A 22,618-nucleotide genomic window follows, 5' to 3' on the forward strand; every position below is an offset into this window, starting at 1 on the left:
AAATTATTAAAAAGTTTTCCAGATTAGAATTATGTATTAACTGTTAATTAAAATAAAAAGACTTGTTTATTTGGCTTAATTATTTGGTGGCTAGTTGTAAGAAAAAAAACAAACAACTAAATTTCATATTATACTATGTCGTCAAAAAGTACGCACTACCCCTGCTAAGTACGCACTTTTTGGTCGGGTTCAATTTGCGTACTTAAGCGGTAGTCTACTGTACTTTGAAGGTTTAGTGTAAATTTATTTACTAATACTTTAATACATTTATATAGTTTTATTTGTATTTGTTTATTACGAAAATAAGTCTTACTTTACTTTTTGTTTATAAAATCAGTTACTGTTTTATTTAAATTTAACTTTTTTTAAACCGTTTAAAAATATGACTTGTTAATTGTAATATATGTAAATTTTAACACTGCAACATTTATTTATTAACTTATAAACATTTATTAGTTCATTTTTTATAAAAAAAATTCAAAAGTGTAAACAATTTCAATTTTATTGTAAACACTTTTTCCTACATTTTATGGTAGCTTTTATTAAATTTGATATTTTTAATCTAAATTAAAAGTAATACTTGTTTTACATAAGTTTAGAATGTATCTATAAAATATTTATTTTACAATTTTAAAATTTTTATTTAATTTTTGTTTAGTCATAAAAGCATATAAAACAGATTTATCTGTTTACAAATAAAATTGTGCAAAAACTTAGATTTAAGAACTATGATAGGTTACAATTACAATTTAAACCACATGTAAACAAGCTAATTTAATTTTATATTATTCTCGGTTTTTACAAGCTTCTTTAAAAAAAATTGTAAAGGTATGCATTTATTATTTAAGTATATAGAAAAAACAATCATGGTTACTATAACAACCTTCGGTAGCTCAGTTGGTACGCATTAAAAATTATTATAAAAGTCTACTTCAAAAATATTGTTTGTAAATTGGTATTTAGAAATTTTTAAGCTTTAAAGACTTCAATTGGTACGCATATATTAACTTAACAGTAGAAGCGCATAAGGCCATACTAGTGAGTTGATAAAAGCAATCAAAAAAATGTCAACTTTAAAAGCATACTTATGTTAAAATATGCCGTGTTGATGTACCTTATAAACAAAATCAATTGTTAAGTGCACAAGTGCTTCAAACACTAACGTTAATAAACACAAATTTGTGCTTTATTTCAGCGCCTTCGATAGCTCAGTTGGTAGAGCGGTGGACTGTAGCCAGTTGTTAGAAATCCATAGGTCGCTGGTTCGACTCCGGCTCGAAGGATTTACTTAGTTTCATCAAACTTTATGTTTTTCGTGATTAGTATAAATAATGTTTTATTTGACATTTTTTATTTTTAAAATCAACAAATTTAACTATTTCTTGAAATATCATTTTATAAAGAATTATTTTACTAAAAAATAATGTTATAATTTAAATAGTTTGTTAACAACTGAATTTCTAGATAAATATATAAAACATCAAATATCTAAACACAATAATAATTAGTAGTTCAATTTTTTTTTTCAAAACAGGCAAACTCTTTATTTTATACCAGTTTTTTCTTTAACGAAATAAATTTTTAGTGATAAAACTTACATTACTGTTAAAAATTATTAATGAAGTATTTAAAGGCAGTATTATAAAAATAATTCATTTAATTGTTGTCATCTTTTATTTTCAAAAAACAAATATCTAGAAGAATTTATTGAAATAATTGTTATACTTTTAAGTTAGTTCTGTCGTTAATATTGAAACTTGCACCATTTATATATTAATGGTAACCAACAAAAGCCGATTGATCTATCATTGTTTTATGATTACAAAAACAAAAAGGCAATGCTAAAAATAACAAATAACCTTGATACTTAATTTTAAATGTAAAAATTCTGCCGCTTAAGTTCGAACTTTTTGATTAAGTAAAAAGTTTGTGTAGAAAGTGTAACTTATTCTTAAGAAAAACTTTTTTCTTTAAATAAGTGTTAAGAAGTTTAGTTTTAAACATTTTTAGTTAAAATATATAAAAACTAATACGAATTAGTACAAAGTTAATAAACACACCAAGCAAGTTATTCAAATGCATTAAATAAAACATGATTTTCTTAATCATGTACAACACAGTTGAAAAATTAATAAAAATTATTTTAAAAAAGCCGGACTAAATTTTAGTTGTTAAAAGAAAATAAAAAACAGTGAAACTGTGATTTATTTAGATTCAAAAACACTTAAACTTGGATCACATTTTAGTTTATATAAAGTTATCATAGAAAATTATTTATGGCATAGTTTACAACTGGAGGTGATATAATAAGACCAGGAAGAAAAACTAAAATCATGACTTTCAATAATTTCTATGCCAAATCGAAAGTCATTTAAAAACTTAATAGACTACAGAGACTCTGGTTTATATATTAAATAACTAGTAATTTAGATTTAGCTTTAGTATGAAGGACAATAATTCAGATAAATTTGCACTTTTTTGGCTGTGTTTAAAGTACGAGCTCAAAAAGCATACAATTATAATTTGTTCTCTGGTTTATAGTTTGAAAAATTAAGCAGTAAGTAATTAAAAATAAACAAAACTGTTAAGCTGGTTATTATTGTTGTATAAAACAACTCGTTATTTTTAATAAAAAACCAAAATAATAAATTTTAAATTTTTAGGGGAAACTCGTTAAAAAACTTAAAAAAGTAAATTATAAAATTTTCCTTTTTTTTGTTAAAAATAAATTTAAAGAAAATCTTTTTTAAATAATTCAGTATCTCGGATGTGATAAGAAAAAATAAAACAAACTAAATTAAGACAATATTCAATCAAATAAGCAAAAGTGCATTGTCCGGGTATCGAACCCGGGCCTCCCGCGTGGCAGGCGAGAATTCTACCACTGAACCAACAATGCTTGTTCGACTTCAAAATTTATGGTATATAATCCAAGTGGTTATCAAATGCAGCGTATCTGCATTTGCTTATCAAAAGTAGCAACTGTTGTGATGATATAAACAATCAAGTGTTCATTTAGCTTTGATTTTATGCGACTTGAATATTAGTGCATTTTAGTATTTACTTTTTTTTAACTATTTTATTAGCGGCTAAATATTTAGTTTTTGTTCATTTTTAAATTATAACCATTTTTAAATAGAATATTTATTTTAAAAATGTTATTTTATCTTTATTACAGTAAAACAATTCATGTACAAACTAGAAAATTTTGATAGTAACACTAACCAAAATTTGTATATCACAATTTAAAACTAGCTTATTTATTTATAAAACTAATTTACCATTTTATTTTCGTTTATTTAAATAATAATAGACATTATTTGGTTAAAAACTGAAACAAATTTACAGTTGCAACTACTTAAGCTTAGTAGAAAAAAGTTGAGAAATTTTGTAAAAATATTAAATTTACTTAAATTTTGTTAAAACCAAGTTGTCACTTTGATATCGAACTTTGTCAAACATTTTAGAAGCCGGTTGTTAAAAAAAACAAAACTAAAAATTGATAATGTTTTTAAACGTGTCAATTTAGACAATTAAAATGTTTGCATTCAAACATACCATAAGCAGTAAGTAAAACTTGTGAATGAAACATTAATAGGTATATCCTTTTTTTACGTTTGTGTAAGCACGATGATGACCAATAAAACCAGGGAATTATTTCTTTTTTATTAAATGTATTTATTTGGAAAGGTCCTTAATTGTATTCTATTTGTAGTGAACGACTCGATAACAGAAACGTTTTTTCGTGCACCAGGTCCTAGGACCAAACACTTTTGGTATTTTATTTTTTGTCGTTCAGTAAACTATTCTACAAATTGCTCAAGACTATACTTTGATAAAATTATTTAGCCTAGTTTAATCTTCTGATCCCATTAAAAATCGTAAGGTTATGGTAGTTGAAATTTTATAATAAAAAATATTTGATAGAATCCTTTCATAAGTACGATTAATCTTTAATTAACATTTAATTCATATAAAGCTATTTTATTAGATTATAAATTAAATAGTGCCTATGAGAATGAGACTTTTATTTATACTTTACTAAATTAAGAAAATTTAAGCCATAGCTTTAAAATTAACATAACTTAATGAAATTAGTAATTTTTGTAGCTAATGAGAATTTGGTACTTATATTTGAAAAAAAAAATTCAACAAGTATTTGTTTATGATTCATCTGAAATGTAGTATATAATAATTATTCTTGCTAGCGTAAGCTATTAAGGTATTCTTTTTCACCTAAAGAAAGCTGTAGGAAAATATTTAATTTTTGATTAGTTATTAACACCCTTCATCGTTAGTTCTATATTATAAACAATTTTTTAAAAAACCATAGTAGCTAAAACTTAAATACGACGTCAAGAAATTCACTAATTAGTTTTAAACAACAGCTAACGAACAACGTAAATTAAAATTCAACGACCGACAAGCAAAATTTCTCTATAAGTTTGCAGTTTACTAAACCACGTGATTATTTTCAACGAGCGTCAAAGCTATCGTGCAAAAACACGTTTAAAATTTGCAGCGAAATATAATAGCACATTCTGTCGAGCTAAGGGCAAAAAAATTAACGCTTGAACGAACATATGCTAGCATTCGAGTGCGCTACAGATTTACTTGCCTCGACATTTGGGTTTATATACAGTAATTTTTCGACTTGAAACAAGCGTCGATGGTGAAACGGTTAGCATTGGTGCCTTCCAAGCACTAGTCCGGGTTTGACTCCCGGTCGACGCACTTTTGTATTTTTGGTACAGTAGTGAAATATTTTGCATGTAAGAATGGAATGATGTAAATTTTTTAAGTAGAAATGAATAATTTCAAACTAATTTTAGCAAGCTTTATGAAACTTTAATAAAAATAGTAGAATGACTACTGATGTAAATATACAATTTTTAACTGTACTTTATTTTGAAATTATAAAGTTTGAATCAAGTAGTAAGCAATTAATTCAGTAATTATTTTCATGACTAGATACAAGAGTCTTGATCAGATATCCAAAAAAAAAAATCGATTAGCTAGTTATTTGTTGGAATGTACTAATACTCTTGTTTTTAATTTTTACATAACTGCATTTTTTTCATGGTTTAGTAGTCAAGTCAAAAATCAAAAATCAAGCTCACCTACTTAATTATGTACTACCATTTAAAGTTAACTAGTAGTTATATTTACTAGAACATATCGTTAAAAAACAGGTCATAAATTGTACCTATTTTCTTTTTAATATACATTCATAAATATTGTTCTGTTGACCCTGCTTAAACAATATGTTGTTTTAGATTCTGTTTGATATTAAAAAAAATAAATTAAAAACACAAAATCAGCTGTATTAAAACAATGTTATTATCAAAAGATAGTTCATTCACCAAAAAACAAAAAGAAACCACACCCAACGTAGGGCTCGAGCCCACGACCGTTGGATTAAGAGTCCAACGCTCTACCAACTGAGCTAGCCGGGCACTTGCAGTAAAGTCTTGTTACAGCTATATATTTGATAAATTTCAATTCCAGCTCTCATTGATTTCTTTTATTGTGTATTACCAGTTAACAATTGTTATCAATTTATTTATAAATAATGCTTTTAAAGTTACGTTAAAGTAATATTTTTTTTTAATTTATGTAAGTAGTTGTTAGATAGTTTCCTAAAAATAAAATTCATTTTTATTCACACATTCTGGTCTACTAATTAAAATATATTTTATAGATACATTATTATGCATAAATAACGGTATTAAATTTTAGTCATGAAGTTTAGTATATGAATTGTTTTTCTTTTTTATATACTTTTATATTGATAAGTTTTATTGGTAGTGTCATATTCTTTATAATTTATTTTTCCTAATATATTTATAAACATAACCAACTTAATTCTTGAAGCTTTGTATATAGCTAACAAGTATGTGAACGGGTCAAATATGCACGAAGACACTTTTGCAAGATTTTAATTAATTTTAATACTAAGATTTTAATTTTACTCCAATAAAACTTTTATAGTCAAAAAGAAGTTGCTTGTTTATTTAGAACTTCACATTTTTTTAACAATTTTTATTTTTATAAATTTTTTGTAACGTTCAATTCATATGATATATAGTGAAATTATAAAAACTGTAATATTTTATAGCTAGAGTGAAAAACACAAAAATTAAATTAATAATTTATGATTAAGTAAAATTAAAGCAGCTAAAATTGTTTACTAAATAAATAGTTTAATGACGATTAAAAATAACAATTAATCATAATAATTAATTCATTTTGATAAAAAATATATGGCCAGTACGGGGATCGAAACGCGTTATTAGCACGACGCTCTAACCAACTGAGTTAACCGGCCACTCATGTAGACTATATTTTGTACGTATATAAAACATTGTGGTTTATAGTGATGTTGTTTTTAGTGACTTCCAAGAATGTATAATTCAAATTGTTTACTACACCAACTTATCTTTGGTTCATGTTTTATATAGCACTGATATATTCTATGTACAACATACGATTTTTGAGTTTCTTACTTTTTTAAGAAAAGTAAAATAATACTTTAAAATTCAATTTATATTTATACCTTAGAACTTAAGGCTCTTTTGATGTAATTATAAAATTTGAACGTTCGCTCAAAATATAACTCAGCGTAAGCCAAATATTTTTAACTAAAACAGAAAAAAAAAACTTTCTTTTCAAATCTTAAGCTTATTTGTTTTAACCTGTTTGTTTAAATTTAAATTTGTTTAAATTAATGATTGTAATATTAACATTATGTTAACAGTTAAATTTTTCAGATGCTATATGGTTACTTATTCAAACATAGTATAAGTATCGAAAACTAGTTGTCAACTTCGGAAAATCAGTATATCGCCAGGTTAGTTTATGTTAAGGTTAGTAAAATGTAAGCTACTTAATAATAATATAATTTTAAAACATAAACAAAAAATATACTTACAATTAGCATGCTTATAAGATTCGTGAACAACAAGAAAAAAAACTCTTGTAACTAAAACACTAGGTTAATTACTGCTTTTACTGTTTAAAATTCAATTGTTGTATTGTGACGTAATTATTACTTAGGCATATAAAATCTTATAGCTCTATTAATTTGAAGTTTTTAAATTAGTTACTTTTGTTGGTTTAAAAATTTGCTTGTATAAGTTAAAATAGTGGAAAAGGGTCAAAATTATACGAAGACAAAATTGCACGATGGCACAAAACTGCGCGGAGATACTTTTGCACCAAGGGTCAATTTTGGACGTAGGGTCATAAAGCACTGATGCTCACCGTTACACCATCGACGCTTGTGAAAGTAAGTTACAACTCGAGCATATAAAATTAATTTTATGCATTATATCGGTATGTATTTCACTTACAAAATTTTTAATATAAAGAAATACTTAAAGAAAAAGACGCAATAAACACTTTTTAAAGTTTGCGATAATAAAACGTAATTTCTTAAACTTTTTCGTGTGTGTTGTGGTTATTTAAAATAATTAATATCAGTGACATTTTAAATACTTACAGTACTACGTTTTTACAATATAATACGTAAATAAAATTTAATGAAATTTAATACAAATAATTGATATTCATTTGAAAAATTGTTCTTTAAGCTTTGGTTTACCACTGGCAGTCAATAAATTTTATTCAAAAAACTTTAAACATAATCCTTAGTCGAGTATAATACTTTATTGATCATAAATAAAGTACAAAATTCAAAATAATTCATTACAGTTAGCATATATTAGACAGGTATTAATGTTTTATACTACATTTAGCTCAATTTTGTTGTAATAATTTATCTTATTTGTTTTCATTACTTGAAAACAAACGTTTTATTTTTTTCTTAGTTTTATGTTTTGTTTTTCTGAAAGGATTAAAAAAAAATTTTTCATGTTTCTTTTTTTTTTGTAAGTTTTCAGTTGATAAAGTGTTTAAACTTTGAAATATTTAATTAAGCTTTCAGTGCTCATGAATTTGGCTTATACTGAGTTCAAACAAATTAAAAATTTGAAAAAATGAATCAATACTAAATTCTGCAAAACTATGTTTCAAACAATTATTTTTTATAGGAACATAACAGACATACTGCAAGTAAGCACGCGTTAATATTTTTTAGTTCAATTACTCTTCAAGTTAGTTTTTATCGGCTCTACATGTTGTCGTATTGTTGCATGAGTAATATAAAAATTTTAAATTTTAATATGAAAATTTTACATCACATTGGAGAAATAAGGAATCCGTAGAGAATCTGATGACTTGTACTGATGAGAAGATTGAAATAGCGAACGCTTATGGGGGAACTTGATTAAATAAAAAGAAAGAGTTAATACGTTTATGTTTTCATTTTAAAAAGCTTTATTTCTAACCTTAAGAAAATTTGATAAATTCTTCACTATTTTCTATTTAGTGTAGCTTTCAAGTTTGCACGAAAGTACAAAATTGCACGAAGATACTTTTGCACGAAGACACTTTTGCACGAGAGGATAAAATTTCACGTAATAAATTTGCACAAAGACACTTTTGAACGAAGGGTAACTTTTGCACGAAGAAATTTTTGCACTTAATACTTATAAAGCATTAATGCAAAGTAAGACTTGAATTACCATTTTAAATTATATATTAAGAATACAGTAATCGTTAACGCGCTGATCTTTGAATCCAGAGGTTCCGGGTTCGAATCCTGGCAGAGATGCATGTTTTAAGTAATAATAACTCTTATTAGTTGTAACTTATACTGATATGTTCTACTTTAGATGAAAATTATCATTATATACGTAAAAATGATTTTTAAAAATAATTAATTCAAATTAAGCATTATAAATATAAAAATTATTTATCATTAGCTTTAAAATCTACTAGCTTTACAGTAGTAAACGGGTTATCAAACTACAAAGCAATATAATTGTATTTGATAATACGTTTAACGGTGTAGCTGCTAAAGTGTTAAAATAATTTTAAAAACTTAACAGCATCAAATAGTTTAAAATATATACATATAGCACTAAATCTTCAAGTAATAAATTTTAAATGACATAAACGTGCTTTAATAGTTACGTCATAACGCTTACTTATAAGTTTCTATATGCAAAGTAACGTTTGACAAAATAGTCCTACATGGTCTAATGGTTAGGATTCCTGGCTTTTACTCAGGCGGCCCGGGTTCGATTTCCGGTGAAGCAATCTTTTGTTTGAAAAGAAAATTAGAAATTGTTTTTTAAACAGTATTGTATATTTCGTTTTTAAACTAAAAAAATATATGAACACATTTATATAGTTGTTTGTACCTTAAATACATAAACTTAAATACTATAACAAATTAAAAAGCTGGATTAAACGTTAAATTTAAACAAACTTCAATCTAAAAAAATTCTATACAAGTTTATGCGAGCAGGAGCAACTCGTGCAGGAACAATTCGAGCATGGACAACTAGAGAAGGAATAAACTCGAGCAGGAGCAACTCGAGCAGGAATAACTCGAACAGGGGCAAATCGAGCAGGGAAAACTCGAGCAGTAAAAACTTGAGCAGGGGCAACGTCGTTTTTAAGTTACTTGCATTTTTTTTTTGTTTTTTATCACTAGTTAGACAAGTCCTAAAATCAAGTTAGTAAATTAAATAATAAAGTTAGTTAATTTATGATTGTGCAAATACATAAACTTACATGGACATAAATAAAAATAAAAGTAGCTACAGTTGTAAAGAACAGTTATGATATACAAAAGTATGCGATATGTGGTTTTTTTTTATTTAATTACATTATTATTATTTAACCAACCATATTCAACTTTTTTTCTGAAAAATTTGCTACTTTTACATACTATATTTGTAATTTTAATCTAAATGTTTCAAATTACGGGTTTTTTTAATTTGACAATTTCAATCTGCAGCACCACCTAACCAAAAGACCACGCGACGCCACTAGAACATAGCATACTAAAGTAAATTTCATCAAATTAATTGCAATATTAATTATAATTTAAATAATTTAACTAAAAAAAAAATCAATGTAGATTGTTAAACTTTTGTAACCAAGTGTTCTACAGTTTTGAAGTAATAAATATGAGTTTAACTTATGTGGTATTTAAAATAATTATGTCAACTATAGATAAAACAGGATTTAAAACTTTAATAACAAAGTTAGCTATAAACTGTGTTTCAACAATTACAAATAAACTGAAACTAATTTCAAATCGATAGTTTTTATAAACTTTAGCAAATTTAAAAGACCTGATACCAAGCTTAAATTTGTAAATTGTATTTTAAAATTAAAAAAAGTTAGGTTTTGAAATTTATTAAACAAAGTTAAAAGTACGCTTATTGTGTTAAAGTTTAATTTATAAAAATTTCTATACAAAAAACATTTCAGCAGTTTAAGTTTTTATCTTATGTAGCTGGTTTACATTTCAGTATGTAGTAACCTTAACTGCTTAAAAAAAACTCTTATAGTTGTTATGAAAATTAGGTAAATAAAAAGGCAACAATTTAGCTAGGTTTTAAAACACTGTTTAAATAGACCAATTCAAAAGATAAATACAAAACAATACTTTTGCATGTTCAGTTTACTAATAGTTACGCTTGCGTTTATAATTTTTTTATTCAACAATTTCTACAAGCGTCGATGGCGTAACGGTTAGCATTGGTGTCTTCCAAGCAGTTGTTCCGGGTTCGACTCCCGGTCGACGCACTTTTGCTTTTGTTTTTAATGGACTATTTCAAATGATAACTACCTTATCTTTTTTTAATTAGTGAATACAATTTCGAAAAATTTCAAACATAAAACTTTAGTATTATTATTTTATAAAGATCTTGTTTTAGGCCTAAAACTTTTTCAATATAGTTTCTTATGGTTTAGATTTAGATAGTTTTAACTTATTAATCAAAAAATTTCTAATATCGAAAATATATTTCAAAATATACAAACTAGAAATAAGCTTTAGTGGTTAATGTTTAAAGTTGTAACTTAGTTACTAAAGTTATAGATAGTTGCAATTTATTTTAGTAATCAAGTAAATTAACTGACAAAACGCTAATGTTGTTTTCAAAACTTATCAGAAAAAAGTTAATTTATTTTACTGAAATTACAAGTTTAAATGTGTATTAGGCTAATACAGTAAGGTAAAGCTAAAAGTTTAAACTCAATTATGGTATAACAGTTGTAATTATCCTTTTTTTAAGCACATAGTTATAAGGTTTTTAACCCTTAATAGCACTTTGCAATCAGTACTTATTATAACATATACATGAAAACATTTATTTGTATGAATTAAAACTAACAAAAAGTTTACAACACTTGAATTAGTTCAGTTGCTTAGCAAAGTTAAAAGCTTATTTATCATTTAGTAAAAACATTAATTTTTATGATGTTTACTGCTGTTTAAAATTAGAAAAACCTCTCAGTTTCATTAAAAAAAGTTAAAGTTTTATTTAAGATTAATTTTTTTTTGTATAACGTAAGCTAAAATATATTTTGGCTGTTTTCAAAGAGTAAAAAACAAAAATAAAAATAAAATAATATATAGATGTATGATATTAGATAGTTAAAAATCAACAAGTTTTAGTTTAGGAAACTGATAAATATTGAAACTAAAATAGCTTTTGGTCATAACATGTTGCAATTTAAGTTATTTTGAATTTTACCATAAAAATAATAACCAATATTTATTTCAACAGTTTATTACAATCAAAACAATGTTTCACTCCTATACTTGATTATAGGAGATCCTCAGTTGTTGTAAATAGGTCTGAAAATAAAAATAATAAATATAAAGCTTAAAAAGCTTTATAACAAACAAAAAATTTAAGCTCAAACAGTTTTACAACATAAGTTTAAATAGAAAGGCAAATAAGTAAATTTTAAGTAGGTTTAATTGCATCAACAAAAGTATATAAGTAAGCATTAAGCTTAGAGCAAATTTTCAAGTATATATACGCTATATGCAGCATTTTCAAACAGCAGAGTGGCGCAGCGGAAGCGTGCTGGGCCCATAACCCAGTGGTCAATAGATCGAAACCATCCTCTGTTACCTTCTCGCTGTAATCGTATAGTGGTTAGTACTTCACGTTGTGGCCGTGACAACCCAGGTTCGAATCCTGGTTACAGCATTTTTTATTACTGCAATATAAAAATTTATTATTATTAGTTTTCACGAATATATATATAATAAATTTGGTCAACATAAGAAAAATTTATAATAATAATATTTATTTACATAGTTTTGATACTTAGTCAAAAGATTTCAATTTATTATAGTTTTATAAGCAATAAAAAGCTCTTATCTTAAAAAATAGTTCTAGATTAAAACTCTGCTTCACTTTATCTCCTTATATTATATTTGCTTAAACATATTTTGTTATAGAAAATATTTTTGTATCTTTAAAACGCATGTTCATAAATAACATACATAAGTTAGCTTAAAATAATAACAAAGAGCATAAAGGTTTACCACATACATGATTTAGTAGTTTTGATTACTAATATATGCACTAAAGTTTAAATGTCATCAACAGTAATATGTTATATTTTTTCGAATTGTATGAAGGTAGATCATGTTTTAGTTTAAATAGTTTTCTAGTTGAAGAGAGTGAATTCTAAAAGTAGATTAGTAGTATATGTTTTACTCTAGCTAAATAAAATAAAACGTTACTATGCAAACAAACATTATTTGAAAAGCAAGTTTAAATGTTTCAGAAAAATTAAGTAATACACAAAGTTTAAGAAAATTCAAAACACAAATACAGTATTTCAATTATTGAGCATAATAGAGTAATAATGAAATAAAAACTTTTACACATTAGATATGTATTAGACAGTGAAAGTGGTTAGAACTTCAAAAACTTTATCTTGATGTATTTGAGAAAAGTTTAACTATATTAAACAAAAGTTCTTTAGAAGCCATTCATATAAAAATAATCTTTGCTAAAATGTTTTAATTAAAGCTTACTTTTTTCAGTTCAAAGTATCGTATAAAACATTTTACTTAAAACACTCTGCATGCAAAAAAACATAGGTTTATAAGGGTAAAAAGTTGTTTGTAGACGTCCTCCCAGGTGGTCTAGTGGTTAGGATTCGTGGCTCTCACCCACGCGGCCCGGGTTCGATTCCCGGTCTGGGAACATTTTTTAATATGTTGAAATTGCCTAAGTTTAAAATTAATTTCTTTAAAATAAATAATATAAAATAATCTTAAAAATAAAATAAAATAAAAGTTGCGGATGCTTTCGTTAACATATTTCATTAAGAACTTTAATATAGCGGTTCATTAATTACTACGTGACTAATTGGACTTATGTGAACGCAAAAAATATATACTTAAACTGTTTTGAGCAGTATAGAATTTCAAAAAAGAAGACAGTAATACTTAAACAAATTAGACAATTTAAAATAGTGACTTATTTTTTACTATTTTAAGCACAAAGTTTAAGAAAATTAAAAAAAAACAGCTTTAGTGCTAAGTATTAATAAAACAAAAAGTCTTATTATCAAAAGTAAAGGAAACACTCTTCATTAAAAGTTAATAACAAAAGTCGTCCTCGGGTGGGCTCGAACCAGCAACCTTTCGATTAACAGTCGAACGCGCTAACCGATTGCGCCACGAAGACTTGCTTGATTTACACTTATACAGTTTACATATTAAAGTTTTCTCGCTTAACATGTGCGTTATTTAATTACAATTATGTACTCAGTTGCTGAATTTAAAACAATTCTGAATTCTTTAATATGAAGTTTTCGAGCATATTTTGAATAATTCAGTAAACTAACCGTTTTGTTAAAATTAGTAATTTTGAAAAAAAATCTTTTTTAATATATAAAATAAGTATTTATTTTTTACAACTACAGTAAAATTACATAACTCTACTTGATATGAAATTAGATTTGAAAATTGTTTTATCTTACTACTTATCTACTACTTATCTTACTTAAGACTATCTTAAATGTTTAATCTAAATAAAAACTACTTTGAAATTTTAATATCAATATGTCAATTACTATAAAACACGAGCTTAAACATTTTTTGAATACTGCAGTATTATTTTTTATATACTTTGTTATTTATTAATTTTTTTAACGTTATAGCTTTGATTTATTTTTGCTTGTTTTATAATAAATTGAAATAAGTTGATAATAGAGTATAAATTCTTAAGCATACTTTTAAAAAAGAGAAAAATTTCAAATTTATTAATTTTTTTTTCTCATTTTTAAATCATATAAAAGCTTAAAATATTTGCTTGAACTATTGATGAATTTTAAAATTAAAATCATTTCAGATATAAAATCTACCTTTTGACGTAAAGTTCAAAATAAATTTAATATGTCTATAATGTTAGATACATGTGTGTATATAAATAATTTTTTTTGATATATATTTTTTTTTTGAAAAAATATTTAATTTTGTGAAGTTTAATATTCTTATTTTAGATAGAGATTTTCGTTTTAGAATTTAAATTTTGACACTAAAGTTTTTAAATTTGTAGATTATTATAACTTTGATTAAGTTTGGTATGCGACTCGATTACCGAGAGGTTTTTTTGCGTATCCAGGTCCTTGAACCAAAAAAATTTGAGCAATTTTTCGTTTTTGTTCAATAAACCAATAATTAAGACCATCTGGAAAATATTTTACACTTGCATGAACAACTTTAAGAAAAAATTTAAAAGTATAACCATAAATACTTAAAAATAAAATCAATGAAGAAACAAAAAACTTTACAAACAAAATGCAAGTTTGAAAAACATTATGAGTAAATGATAATAGTTAAATACAAAGCACTAAACATTCCGCCAGAGAGGATAAGACCAGCACTCTGCCACTGAGCTATGGTGGCTGCAAGTAGAACTACTTTTTAGTATTTTTAAACCGTACAGTTTTAAAATCAAGCTAATCAAAGTCTGTGTACACCAAAATGCAAAAAATAAAATCGGTGAACCCCAAGACATGATTTTAATAAATGCTACTAGTGGTGTCACTGCGTAAAAACTTTTACCAATGCATTTTTCCTTTAAAGTGTTAACTCAGCTTATATTTACATGCAAACCTTCTAACAACTAAAACGCTAATTTATCATTAAATCCTGTTTTTAATGAACCTTTCTATTTGGTTTACCTTGTTTGCACAATGATAATTTATTTATATGGTTATATCTTACATACTTATTAATTGAACACATCTCTGCAATTATTTAATAAATACCAGTACTCTTAAAATGTTTTATTTAATACTTTAATGTCGCTTAAACTAAATAAATATTATAATAAAAACTGGATTTTTTTTTGTAGTCTAAAAATTTTGTGTATCCCTAAATTAGTTTTGTGTACCCTAAAAGTTTCGTGCACCCCAAAATAAATTTAGTGTACACCTTGACGACCACTGTTTTAGACTATCATAAATGTTTTATCTAAGTACCAATTACTTTGAAATTTTAATATCAATATGTCAAATACTATAAAACATGAGCTTGTTCACTTGTGTTTATAGTAATGTCTTTCAAATAGATTTATGCAAATTGTATATTTTAATCGCGACCGGTTTCGGTGGCAAGAGATTGCGACCTTTTCAAGCAAAAAATAAAATATTAAACTGCATATAACAATGTTAGTTATTTATACTGTTATTTAAAAACTTATTCATGCGTGAAGAATATAAACATAACAAAATCTAAAATGTTGCATATTTGAAAATTCAAGTATGTCAGAGTATATTTAGGTAAAATTAGTACTAGTTTTTCTTTAAACGAATTGAATTAATATTAATATAATGAGTCAAAGAAAAAAACTTAGTTCAGAGTTTTATTTATTTATTTATTTATTTATTTAATATTTATACCTTGAAATTTATCTAAATGAAATTAAGAATTGTCTAAAATTGTGATTTTAAGTCAATAGTCAACAAAATATTAATAAAACTCTAAGTCACTGAAGATTTCAAAATCTAATTTGTGTTAAGTTAACATAACAGTAAAAATTTAAACGGATTTAAGAACTATCTAAAAAAAGTCTAAAATTTTATCTTAGTTGAATTTTGAACTATCTAAAAAAACTTTTTTTTTTAATTTAAGCCGATTGTCAACAAAAAATCAATAAAAAAATCAAGAAAAATAACCTATTTAGTACTATAATTATACTTTGGTTTAAGTTTTGTCTGCTTTCCAGTTTATTATTTAAAATTTGTTTCTGTCTCTGCATGAGTTCATTAATTCCGTTCTTTTGTTGATGCAATTTGTACCATATTTTAGTATTAATAAAGCTTCTTTTTAGCACAATCTGCGTGTCATAATTCCTAGTTTAGATTTTTTTTCCCTTTGTAATATTTTCCAACTTATATTGTATTTCTTATTTTCACTTTTTAATTGATGGGTTAATTTTGAGAGTTCAGTTGCTTGTTTATACTGGAGGTAGTTTTTGTCATTTGGATTGCTTTTTATTGTTTTGTGTAGATATACGTTTTTTTAGTTGATTAGCACTTAGTCCAATGTATACTTTTCTTAAATTATCTGTTTCTATTGTTGCCTGGTAAGCTACATTTTCTGCCCTACATTCTCTCCTTCTAGCGGGCAAGTTTCTTTCTTTCTGCAGTTACATGATTCATCTTTATTTACTTTATTGTTGTTTATTGCTTTTTTGTTGTGGTTTTTTATTATTGTTTCAATGTTTGACATGCAGCTGTAGCTTAATTTTATATTGTTTTTGTTTAAATATTTTTTTAATTAACTATCAAATGAAAATTTAAATTAATTATTGAAGCACTTTATCTGTGTTATAATGTGAATAATGAAAAATATAATTCAGATTATTTGTTAGTTGCGATCAAATAGGTCAAGAAAATTTCAACTAGCAGCATTATAAATAAATTGCTGAAACCTAAATTACTACGTAAATTGTTGCTACAAAACTTAAAAATTTGTCTGCAAGATGAGAAAAATAAATCATTTACATTGTCACGTAATAAAACTGTACGGTTTAGAAATACTAAAAAGTAGTTTTACTTGCAGCCGCCATAGCTCAGTGGCAGAGTGCTGGTCTTACAAACCAGCAGTCGACAGTTCAATCGTTTCTGGCGGAATGTTTAGTGCCTTGTATTTAACTATTATCATTTACTCATAATGTTTTTCAAACTTGCATTTTGTTTGTAAAGTTTTTTTTTTCCTCATTGATTTTATTTTTATGTATTTATGGTTATACTTTTAAATTTTTTCTTAATGTTGTTCATGCAAGTGTAAAATATTTTCCAGATGGTCTTAATTATTGGTTTATTGAACAAAAACGAAAAATTGCTCAATTTTTTTTGGTTCAAGGACCTGGATACGCAAAAAAACCTCTCGGTAATCGAGTCGCATACCCAACTTAATCAAAGTTATAATAATCTACAAATTTAAAAACTTTAGTGTCAAAATTTAAATTCTAAAACGAAAATCTCTATCTAAAATAAGAATATTAAACTTCACAACATTAAATATATATCAAAAAAACAATTTATATACACACAAACCGCAGTATTCAAAAAATGTTTAAGCTCGTGTTTTATAGTAATTGACATATTGATATTAAAATTTCAAAGTAGTTTTTATTTAGATTAAACATTTAAGATAGTCTTAAGTAAGATAAGTAGTAGATAAGTAGTAAGATAAAACAATTTTCAAATCTAATTTCATATCAAGTAGAGTTATGTAATTTTACTGTAGTTGTAAAAAATAAATACTTATTTTATATATTAAAAAAGATTTTTTTTCAAAATTACTAATTTTAACAAAACGGTTAGTTTACTGAATTATTCAAAATATGCTCGAAAACTTCATATTAAAGAATTCAGATTTGTTTTAAATTCAGCAACTGAGTACATAATTGTAATTAAATAACGCACATGTTAAGCGAGAAAACTTTAATTTATATACAGTATAAGTGTAGATCAAACAAGTCTTCGTGGCGCAATCGGTTAGCGCGTTCGACTGTTAATCGAAAGGTTGCTGGTTCGAGCCCACCCGAGGACGAGTTTTGTTATTAACTTTTAATAAAGTGTGTTTTCCTTTACTTTTGATAATAAGACTTTTTGTTTTATTAATACTTAGCATTAAAGCTGTTTTTTTTTAATTTTCTAAAACTTTGTGCTTAAAATAGTAAAACATAAGTCACTATTTTAAATTGTCTAATTTGTTTAAGTATTACTGTCTTCTTTTTTAAAATTCTATACTGCTCAAAACAGTTTAAGTATATATTTTTTGCGTTCACATAAGTCCAATTAGTCACGTATTAATTAATGAACCGCTATGTTAAAGTTCTTAATGAAATATATTAACGAAAGCATCCGCAACTTTTATAATTAAGTTCACAAGTTTTCATTATAAGGTAGAAAATATTAAAGAAATTAATTTTAACTTAGGCTATTTCAACATATTAAAAAATGTTCCCAGACTGGGAATCGAAGCCGGGCCGCGTGGGTGAGAGCCACGAATCCTAACCAATAGACCACCTGGGAGGACGTCTACAAACAACTTTTCACGTTTATAATCCTATGTTTTTTTGCATGCAGAGTGTTTTAAGTGAATTGTTTTATACGATACTTTGAACTGAAAAAAGTAAGCTTTAATTAAAACATTTTAGCAAAGATTATTTTTATTTAAATGGCTTCTAAAGAACTTTTGTTTAATATAATTAAACTTTTCTCAAATACATCAAGATAAAGTTTTTGAAGTTCTAACCACTTTCACGGTCTAATACAGGGGTCGGCAAACTGCGGCCCGCGGGCCAAATGCGGCCCGCGAAGGGTAAATCTGCGGCCCGCGAGCACGTTGTTTTTTTGAATGGAATGCGGCCCGCGAGAGAAATTTCTGTGGCCCGCGAGCTACTAAATATGGCCCGCTGAGCAAAAATAAATTTTGGTGAATTTTTTTTCGGGAATTTGGTTTAGATTGATTAATATCGTTTTAAGTCCCTGAATAACACTTTAAAACAACTAAAAAACTATATTGCTTTGACTTGAAATTGTTAAAAAGACAGATTAGCATCTGATAAGTGATTTTGTATCAGTTTCACAATAACTTTCTTATTGCATCTGTAAATTTTTAGCTGAAAAAGGAAGTGCTTGGATGCAGTAGGTTGTTTATATAACATTTATTTAATTATTTATATAACAAACTAAACGCAAATGCTTTCCATGTAATGCACAGTAATGTTTTTTTTCTTTTATAGCTACAGATGCAGAAATGAACAATATAATTTTTTCGTATGTGATTCAAATGATCCTTCCCTTCATTAATTTCATTATTAATTCTTTTGTCATTTTTTGCGTTATTTGATAACTTAGGATACAACTTAATTTACAAAAAAAAAAAAAACAACTCCAATCAAGCTATTGCACGCAGAAAACTTTGATTGTAAATGTGCGTTAGACTTTAACTTAAATTTTTTTGTGTAAGTTTTTTAGAATCTAAATTTAATTTATAACTATTGAAGGTCAAAAAATTGTAGAAAAAAAAAATTGTATGTGGGTTTTATTTGCATCTAAAAAGTCAAAATCTGTTATTAGTTTTATGTTTCAAAGGTTCGTTTATCTGAAACTCCAAAAGTTTTGACTTTGTTTCAAGTGTCATTATATGGCACCACATTTCATAGATAACTTGTTTTTTTTGTAGTACCAAATTAAGTTACTAAGACAAATGTTTTAAAATGTTTTCAGTTCAAACGGTATCTCCTTTTAATTAATTACTTTTGCTACTTTATAAATGCCTTGAAAAAATTTTCTGATCAGTCTGTAGTTACTGAAGATAATCATGCGCTTTGTTAAAACCAGGGTTGCCACTCGGTCAGGAAAAGTCAGGAAATCAGGAAAAGTCAGGAAAAATTTTAAAAAATGACAAAATTCAGGAAAAGTAAGGAAAACATGGGGGGTTTTGAAAAAAAGTCAGGAAAAGTCAGGAAATTTGATAAAATAAAAAAAAAGTCAGATTTTTTCAGTTTAAATTTACGAAATTCCTTCTTTTCCAAAGCCTTCAAATGGTAAAAATTAATTAAAAATCCATTAAAGTCAGAAAAAAATTCCAAAATTTTCCTAGAAATTTACAAAAATATTTAATTTTATTTCCAATGCCTTTATCTGGTATAAGTTAGTAAAATATCCTTTATAAAACTGCAAATTTTTTCTATCAACATATTGAACAAGTACCCTACTTGAACAAGCAGATTTTGTAGAGCTTTTTAGTATTGATGATCTGTAGCAAGGACACTTCCATAGTGAAACTGTGATATATACACAAAAGTTTATCTAGCATAATTTTAGAATCAAGGTTTTAATTGTAAAAGTTCCTTATATGTCGTTTGTTTATCTAGATACATTTATGCTAGGAAATGCTAAAAAATTGTGTCTTTTTTTAGACAAGCTGTGTGAATAAGGTAAAAATACAAGTATTTTGCTAATAAAGCTGTTTATTACAAACATCAATCATACACAGATGGTTTAAGTGATGTACTGGAAGTTTGATGATAGAATTCAGCAAAAAACTGTTGTTTATAACCTGTATTAAAATTAGATTGAAAGCTTTATATAGTTTCAGGTGTTAGATTATGTATTTTAGAATAAATTTAATTTAAGAGTTTGATTTAGAAAAGTCAAAAAAATTTTGGTAAAAAGTCAGGAAAAAGTCAGGAAAAGTCAGGAATTTTTTCTCAGCTTGATCAATGGCAACCATGTAAAACTGACGTAAGCATTTTTTCGTTTCTTGCAATAACTCCTAACCAACGTTTTTATATTTTTATAGTTCGTCTTATATTTCACATTTACTATTTATAAATGCAAAATTCTTATTGCGATAAAGATTTGTTATAATGCTAAAAAAAAACTTCCTTTTATTAAAGGGTTAATAATTTTTCATTTTTTCGTTATAAATATTTTAAAAACTTAAATATACATTCAAGCTGACTTATAACGTTTATTTTTTTGTTCATATTTAATCTTTTAATAAACTTCGTTATTTTTGTAAACTTTGATATAAACAGGATTGCAAAAAAAAATGCCTAGTTTAGAATTTTGTGTACTCAGACTAAATTAAACCTGTTTAAGACATTGTTGAAATTTCAGGTCTGTGTGAAACTTATTTTTCAAGTACTTTAAGTAAATCTATCAGTACTCATAATAGTTTTATGATTGTAGTGTAATTTAATTATTGTAATTTATTCTAGGCTACGTACATATTTTGTACTTTTTAATAATGATAATATTTTAGTTAGTTATTTAAGCTTGACCAACAGCAATTTTTAAGCTTTTTTAACTTTTAGTAAACTTAGACTGGTTTTATATTACTCAAACATTTTTAGTTGTTAAAGTGACAACTATGTAAAAGACTAGTTAATTAGTAATAAATAATTCGAGCAATAATTATGTAAAAAAAAAGTTTTAGGTTTCTTCAATACAAATAGGTTTTATTTTTATGTAAACTAATTACTGAATTTTTAAAAGAGTGCAAATTTTTAAAAACTTAAAATTTATTTTCAATAATTAACAGTTTTTTATATGAAAAATTAGTTGATAACATAAAAGAATGTATAAAAGTCAATCATAAAGTAATTCAAGCTTGGTTTTTATAAAAAGTTAAGTAAATATTAAGTTAAACTATTAACTGAAAAAAATAGTACATAGTATATTAAGAATTAAATATATTAGTCAATGTAAATGTAAATCCTTTTTTTTTTATAAATAGTCTATGTAAAAATAAAAGCAAATCTAAATAATAAACTTACTAAAAGTTAACTAAAAGTTTGACTAAAACTAAAACCAGAAGATTATTTAAATATAACTAAAACTAAAACTGCGGCCTGCGAAGTTTTTTGAAACTTGAAATTTGGCCCGCGAGCACCAACTGCCTGCTGACCCCTGGTCTAATACATATTTAATGTGTAAAAGTTTTTATTTCATTATTACTCTATTTTGCTCAATAATTGAAATACTGTATTTGTGTTTTGAATTGTCTTAAACTATGTGTATTACTTAATTTTTCTGAAACATTTAAACTTGCTTTTCAAATAATGTTTGTTTGCATAGTAACGTTTTATTTTATTTAGCTAGAGTAAAACATATATTACTAATCTACCTTAAAAAATCACTCTCTTCAACTAGAAAACTATTTAAACTAAAACATGATCTACCCTTATTCAATTCGAAAAAATATAACATATTACTGTTGATTACATTTAAACTTTAGTGCATATATTAGTAATCAAAACTACTAAATCATGTATGTGGTAAACCTTTATGCTCTTTGTTATTATTTTAAGCTAACTTATGTATGTTATTTATGAACAAGCGTTTTAAAGATACAAAAAAAAATTCTATAACAAAATATGTTAAAGCAAATATAATATAAGGAGTTAAAGTGAAGCAGAGTTTTAATCTAAAACTATTTTTTAAGACAAGAGCTTTTTATTACTTATAAAACTATAACAAATTGAAATTTTTTGAATAAGTCTCATAACTATGTAAATAAATATTATTATTATAATTTTTTCTTATGTTGACCAAATTTATTATATATATATTCGTATAAACTAATAATAATAAAATTTTATATTGCAGTAACAAAAAATGCTGTAACCAGGATTCGAACCTGGGTTGTCACGGCCACAACGTGAAGTACTAACCACTATACGATTACAGC

At 25.5% G+C, this 22,618-nt stretch overlaps 5 non-coding genes across 5 annotated transcripts; 3 read left to right on the forward strand and 2 right to left on the reverse strand.

The window, feature by feature from the left end:
* The first annotated feature begins 1,197 nt into the window (after window positions 1–1,197).
* Trnay-gua (transfer RNA tyrosine (anticodon GUA)) lies at window positions 1,198–1,283 on the forward strand. Its single transcript is given in 2 exon segments — window positions 1,198–1,234; window positions 1,248–1,283. It is a non-coding gene; the product is annotated as a tRNA-Tyr (tRNA).
* Window positions 1,284–2,828: 1,545 nt separating this feature from the next.
* Window positions 2,829–2,899, reverse strand: Trnag-gcc (transfer RNA glycine (anticodon GCC)). Its single transcript has one exon. It is a non-coding gene; the product is annotated as a tRNA-Gly (tRNA).
* A 9,112-nt stretch (window positions 2,900–12,011) lies between these two features.
* Trnah-gug (transfer RNA histidin (anticodon GUG)) lies at window positions 12,012–12,083 on the forward strand. The gene has a single exon. It is a non-coding gene; the product is annotated as a tRNA-His (tRNA).
* A 939-nt stretch (window positions 12,084–13,022) lies between these two features.
* Window positions 13,023–13,094, forward strand: Trnae-cuc (transfer RNA glutamic acid (anticodon CUC)). Its single transcript has one exon. It is a non-coding gene; the product is annotated as a tRNA-Glu (tRNA).
* A 9,452-nt stretch (window positions 13,095–22,546) lies between these two features.
* Trnah-gug (transfer RNA histidin (anticodon GUG)) lies at window positions 22,547–22,618 on the reverse strand. The gene has a single exon. It is a non-coding gene; the product is annotated as a tRNA-His (tRNA).

This window comes from Thalia democratica, chromosome 2 (assembly GCF_965202585.1).
Source record: "Thalia democratica chromosome 2, ktThaDemo2.hap1.1, whole genome shotgun sequence".
In the NCBI taxonomy this organism is placed as follows: domain Eukaryota; kingdom Metazoa; phylum Chordata; class Thaliacea; order Salpida; family Salpidae; genus Thalia; species Thalia democratica.